This window comes from Protomyctophum bolini, assembly GCF_963924005.1.
Source record: "Protomyctophum bolini genome assembly, chromosome: 6".
Lineage (NCBI taxonomy): Eukaryota > Metazoa > Chordata > Actinopteri > Myctophiformes > Myctophidae > Protomyctophum > Protomyctophum bolini.
In genome coordinates this window covers 42,552,446-42,559,450 of record NC_137867.1, presented here as the reverse complement: position 1 = coordinate 42,559,450, position 7,005 = coordinate 42,552,446, and the positions used below count along the sequence as shown (strand labels likewise).

Genomic DNA, 7,005 nt, shown 5'->3' with positions numbered 1-7,005 from the left:
CGTTCACGGGACATGAAGACACCAGTTCAGTGCACCGTTCACGGGACATGAAGACAACAGTTCAGTGCAGCGTTCACGGGACATGAAGACAACAGTTCAGTGCACCGTTCAGTTCACGGGACATGAAGACAACGGTTCAGTGCAGCGTTCACGGGACATGAAGACAACAGTTCAGCGCACCGTTCACGGGACACGAAGACAACAGTTCAGTGCACCGTTCACGGGACATGAAGACAACAGTTCAGAGCACCGTTCACGGGACATGAAGACAACAGTTCAGTGCACCGTTCACGGGACATGAAGACAACAGTTCAGTGCACCGTTCACGGGACATGAAGACAACAGTTCAGAGCACCGTTCACGGGACATGAAGACAACAGTTCAGTGTACCGTTCGGGACATGAAGACAATAGTTCAGTGCACCGTTCAGTTCACGGGACATGAAGACAACAGTTCAGTGCACCGTTCACGGGACATGAAGACAACAGTTCAGTGCACCGTTCACGGGACATGAAGACAACAGTTCAGTGCACCGTTCACTGGGACATGAAGACAACAGTTCAGTGCACCGTTCACGGGACATGAAGACAACAGTTCAGTGCACCGTTCACTGGGACATGAAGACAACAGTTCAGTGCACCGTTCAGTTCACGGGACATGAAGACAACAGTTCAGTGCACCGTTCACGGGACATGAAGACAACAGTTCAGTGCACCGTTCACCGGACATGAAGACAACAGTTCAGTGCACCGTTCAGTTCACGGGACATGAAGACAACAGTTCAGTGCACCGTTCACGGGACATGAAGACAACAGTTCAGTGCACCGTTCACGGGACATGAAGACAACAGTTCAGTGAACCGTTCACGGGACATGAAGACAACAGTTCAGTGCACCGTTCAGTTCACGGGACATGAAGACAACAGTTCAGAGCACCGTTCACGGGACATGAAGACAACAGTTCAGTGCACCGTTCACGGGACATGAAGACAACAGTTCAGTGCACCGCTCACGGGACATGAAGACAACAGTTCAGTGCACCGTTCAGTTCACGGGACATGAAGACAACAGTTCAGTGCACCGCTCACGGGACATGAAGACAACAGTTCAGTGCACCGTTCACGGGACATGAAGACAACAGTTCAGTGCACCGTTCACGGGACATGAAGACAACAGTTCAGTGCACCGTTCAGTTCACGGGACATGAAGACAACAGTTCAGTGCACCGTTCACGGGACATGAAGACAACAGTTCAGTGCACCGTTCAGTTCACGGGACATGAAGACAACAGTTCAGTGCACCGCTCACGGGACATGAAGACAACAGTTCAGTGCACCGTTCACGGGACATGAAGACAACAGTTCAGTGCACCGTTCACGGGACATGAAGACAACAGTTCAGTGCACCGTTCAGTTCACGGGACATGAAGACAACAGTTCAGTGCACCGTTCAGTTCACGGGACATGAAGACAACAGTTCAGTGCACCGTTCACTGGGACATGAAGACAACAGTTCAGTGCACCGTTCACGGAACATGAAGACAACACACTCTCTCTACACCAGTACTATATATATATCCACCAAATCCACAAACTGCCTAATAATACTTGGCCTCAGTGTTGATTTCGTCGACTGAAACTAAACGAAAAATGTTCGTCGACTACCTTTTTTCACTGACAAAAACTAAATGGAAACTAAATGAAAACTATAAGCTTTATAGGACGACTAAAACTATAAGACTAAATATACTGAGAATTTTGTCAACAAATAAAAACTAAAATGTTGAATGAAGGGACTATCATTTTACACTCGCGGTTGCATGCTGAAAACACCCGATCTACTATAGCTCACAACGCATCGCACTGCTCTAGCAATGATTCTCAAACCGTTTAATTTCAAGCACCCCCAGTGTGACATGCATTAGTCTACGGACCCCCAGTGTGACATGCATTAGTCTACGGACCCCCAGTGTGACATGCATTAGTTTACGGACCCCCAGTGTGACATGCATTAGTCTACGGACCCCCAGTGTGACATGCATTAGTCTACGGACCCCCAGTGTGACATGCATTAGTTTACGGACCCCCAGTGTGACATGCATTAGTCTACGGACCCCCAGTGTGACATGCATTAGTCTACGGACCCCCAGTGTGACATGCATTAGTCTACGGACCCCCAGTGTGACATGCATTAGTCTACGGACCCCCAGTGTGACATGCATTAGTCTACGGACCCCCCCATTTAATGGCATTTCTATCTCTGGGACCCGCAATTTATATTGTAAAATCAATGTTAATTTAACTCTGACAGTGTATACAAATGGAACCAAATGGACCCTCTAGGGTCCATTTTGGTTCCATTTGTATACACTCTCAGAGTTGCAGACCCATAAGGGTCCATTTGGTTCCATATGTACACTCTCAGAGTTGCAGACCCATAAGGGTCCATTTGGTTCCATTTGTACACTCTCAGAGTTGCAGACCCATAAGGGTCCATTTGGTTCCATTTGTACACTCTCAGAGTTGGAGACCCATATAAGGGTCCATTTGGTTCCAAACTGTCATTTAGCTGGGGGACCCCCTGGAACTCCCTCAAGGACCCCTGGGGGTCTCCGGACCCCAGTTTTGGAACCACTGGTCTACAGTATATCTCTCTCTAGGTCGTCCAGACGAGCCCTCCATCGTCACTAATGGCTCAAATCTAAATTGATGCTAAACAGATGCTTTCCTGGCTTTTCCTGACTTCTGTTCCAACCAGCATCATCCAAGGACACAATTCCTGTATAGCTCCAATCATTAAATCAAATCTTCTGTAAAAAGCAAACTCGCTTCCAGGGGGGATGTTAAAGTACTGGTAATGTAATACCATTATATATATCTATCTCCTTTCTTTGTCTGAAACCTTTGAGAGTAGCTGAAAAGATATTTGATTTTGTGATGTTAAGATTGCTATGTGTCGTCTATGTATGACCTGCGTCACAAAAGGCCCTCCCTCTCTCTCACGAGAGTTCCATATTTGGAGACGACGGAGACATCTAGTGCTGACATCAGGTCAATGAAGAAACTATATGGATTCAGGCGAACGTTGCCCTTGAGAGGAGATGCAAGCAGCGTTTGCTACACGGTCCTCGCGAGAGACTCCATCATCGCCTTCCGTACGAGACACGTGCTGTTGATCGCCATGCAGAACACGATTTACTCTTCTGTCCTTTAGGGTCGCAACTCCAACGGCCCTGAGGCGACTATAAGCGAGCTTCGCAACGCTCAACACGGCAACTCGCTCGCTTCAGCTCGCTCGGTGGTGTCTCACGTGGCTCAAGTTCGCGAGAGGCTGGGAGGCTGGGAAGCTGGGAGGCTAGGAGGCGAGAGGCTGGGAGAGGAGAGGCTGGGAGGCTGGGAGAGGAGAGGCTGCAGAGGCTGGGAGAGGAGAGGCTGGGAGGCGAGAGGCTGCAGATGCTGGGAGAGGAGAGGCTGGGAGGCAAGAGGCTGCAGATGCTGGGAGAGGAGAGGCTGGGAGAGGAGAGGCTGAGAGGCTGGGAGAGGAGAGGCTGGGAGAGGAGAGGATGGGAGGCTGGGAGAGGAGAGGCTGGGAGGCGAGAGGCTGGGAGGCTGGGAGGCTGAGAGAGGAGAGGCTGGGAGAGGAGAGGATGGGAGGCTTGGAGAGGAGAGGCTGGGAGGCGAGAGGCTGGAAGGCTGGGAGAGGAGAGGCTGGGAGGCTTGGAGAGGAGAGGCTGGGAGAGGAGAGGCTGGGAGGCTGGGAGAGGAGAGGCTGGGAGGCTGGGAGAAGAGAGGATGGGAGGCTTGGAGAGGAGAGGCTGGGAGAGGAGAGGATGGGAGGCTTGGAGAGGAGAGGCTGGGAGGCGAGAGGCTGGAAGGCTGGGAGAGGAGAGGCTGGGAGGCTTGGAGAGGAGAGGCTGGGAGAGGAGAGGCTGGGAGGCTGGGAGAGGAGAGGCTGGGAGGCTGGGAGAAGAGAGGATGGGAGGCTTGGAGAGGAGAGGCTGGGAGGCGAGAGGCTGGGAGGCTGGGAGAGGAGAGGCTGGGAGGCTGGGAGAGGAGAGGCTGGGAGGCTGGGAGAGGAGAGGCTGGGAGGCTGGGAGAAGAGAGGATGGGAGGCTTGGAGAGGAGAGGCTGGGAGGCGAGAGGCTGGGAGGCTGGGAGGCTGGGAGAGGAGAGGCTGGGAGGCTGGGAGAGGAGAGGATGGGAGGCTGAGAGAGGAGAGGCTGGGAGAGGAGAGGCTGGGAGAGGAGAGGATGGGAGGCTGGGAGAGGAGAGGCTGGGAGAGGAGAGGATGGGAGGCTGGGAGAGGAGAGGCTGGGAGGCGAGAGGCTGGGAGAGGAGAGGCTGAGAGGCTGGGAGAGGAGAGGCTGAGAGGCTGGGAGAGGAGAGGCTGCAGAGGTTGGGAGAGGAGGCTGGGAGGCGAGAGGCGAGAGGAACTCTGTGGTTGTAAGCACAACCCAGCTAGGATTTTGAATGTCGAGTATAGACCCAAAATAGGTTATACGATGAAGAGATCAATAATGATGATGAGATGATGAGACGTGTCTCTTGTAAGAAGTTAAGAACACAACCTCATGTGCATCTTCCCTATTAGCAGGGGTCAAATTCCATTTACATTGAATTAAATAACTGTAAGGCCCTGTGTGTGTGTGTGTGTGTGTGTGTGCGTGTGCGTGTGCGTGTGCGTGTGTGTGTGTGTGTGTGTGTGTGTGTGTGTGTGCGTGTGCGTGTGCGTACACACACACACACACAATGCCAGTGTGTGTTTGCAGAGGAAAAGGGTGTGCTATAGAGTTATACATACACCTCTACTTTCTCTGTTGTTCACTCACATTTATAACGCTATAATGTGTCTACCGGTATGTGGCGGTGCGATCTGAGAGAGAGAGACACACATGCACACGCACACGCACGCACACGCACACGCACACGCACACGCACAGCTCACACCGACCGACTCACTGGAGGCAACGTGCGCTTTAGTGTCTTCCCGAGGGAAGGGATTCGAACCGCCGACCCACGGATCATTGGGTGACCACCTCCTGAGCTACCCAAATGGAGCTATACGGAGCCAAGCGGCCAGGAGAGACACACACTAGGCTACTCTTTTTTTTTAAACATAATGCTGTCATTTGTCAATATACCGTATACAGTATAAGTATATACTTCTACTGGACTCTGTGCTTGGTATACACTTGGTGCTGCTTGGTCCGCTCCTTGTTGGCCAAGTGGACCCTTGCGTGTCCATTTGGTTTCGTTTTACGCAAAATTATTGTTAAACATCTGCATCATTACTTACAAGAAGTATAGAATGTAGAGGAATTGTTATTTTTGATCAACGTTTGGCCTGTTATTATTATTATTATTATTATTAACATTTGGCCTGTTATTATCGCTCCCACGACGACAAAACATTGTAAGTCTTGGCTCTGAGAGGGTTCAGGTTCAGAAGCTGGTGACGTAAGGACTCGAGGGCCCTAGTGCGTCAGGTTATTGGGCAACACACTGATCCACGCGAGTTATAAATCACAATGCCTCACATTTAACACAGTAATGCATTAATTGAAATGTCGAGTACGTCTGCTGTGTGTTGCATAACAGCAACTTAGTCACCATGCTGCAGCAGCACTGAGAGAGAGAGAGAGAGAGACCACCGCACTGAACCAACCGAGGCTGAGTGGGCAGCATGGATGAGGACTGTGTGCGTGCGTGCGTGCATTGCGTGCATTCCGTGTGTGCGTGGGTGGGTTTGGAATTTGTGGTGGTGGTGCAGCAATGTGTGAGTGGTTGTGTGTGGTTGAGTGGGCAAAAGGATAATGGGTGTGTGAGTGGGTGAGTGGGTGTGGAGGTGCAAGTTAGTTTGCACATGCATGCATCCTCCATTGTAACCCGAGTGATTATTTTTAATGTACAAAAGCAATGCCGAAAAGAAGCACGTTGTGTGGTATCCGATGGTAATTCCGACGGAGCATTCCTTTCCCTCAAACCGATTTTTCCCAATAAAAGCTGCAGGCTATACGAGAGAACGAGGCACGCTTTTTGTTCCGGTTTTGAGGGAAAGGAAGTTCCAGATTGAGGTTTTCCGGCCTGATGACTACAAACCAACGGCGACAACATGACGTAGCGATATCATCCGCTCCCTGGCCACCGGATCATAGTCGGCAATTTTGTAATACAGACCATGGCTGGTGAAGCGAAGTTACAGACAGACAGACAGACACAGACAGACAGACAGACAGACAGACACAGAGACAGACAGACAGACAGACAGACAGACAGACAGACAGACAGGCCTAGAGGCTTCTGGTTAATCTCAAAATGGAGAGAGAGAGAGAGAGAGAGAGAGAGAGAGAGAGAGAGAGATACTTTCTGTCAATTGGTCCTCCACTGTAGTCTGTTGTTTTGGACTGGTCATGCCAGATACAGCAAAACACACGGACAGTTAAGGCTCATTCATAGACTGGATTTTCGGTGGTGAGGTGACCACCGCTCCGGTGATGAGGTGACCACCGGAGCTGAAATAACGTTGAGCGGTGCTGAGTAAAAACAGAGAGAAGGGCTGGAGCGGTGGCGGTGGTTTGCTCTTCACCGCGGCTCGTGACGTCATGTTGTAGTTCGGTGGTCACCTAACCACCGAAAGTCCAGACTATGTATGAGCCTTTAGGCATAGCTTCATCACGCCGATGTGACCTTGCATAGTTATTATCAATTAAGATGGATCGTTGTATAAGTGTAAGTCCCTCTGGAGATACAAGCGTCAGCTATAGCATATATAAAATATTAATATCCTGTGCTCCTAAAAGTTTGGTGGTATATGGTTGTCAGCAGCACCTTAATGTGTGCAACAACAACACATTATCTATGCAAGAGGCGTTTTTGAGAGGCAAAAGCAAGCCGAATACAGCAACTTAAGCCTCGCTGAAGCTTACTTCCAGCCATACATTGAAGATATGTAGATGGTCCCCAGATAAATGATGGAGAGTTGGTAACTAAATGGACCCTTATTAGAT

The 7,005-nt window shown here is 50.4% G+C and overlaps 1 protein-coding gene across 1 annotated transcript in view; it reads right to left on the bottom strand.

The window, feature by feature from the left end:
• The window catches only part of LOC308317529 (homer protein homolog 1-like), a 41,309-nt gene that overhangs the window by 33,240 nt on the left and 1,064 nt on the right, over positions 1-7,005 (bottom strand). The gene's annotated exons all lie outside the window — the stretch shown is intronic.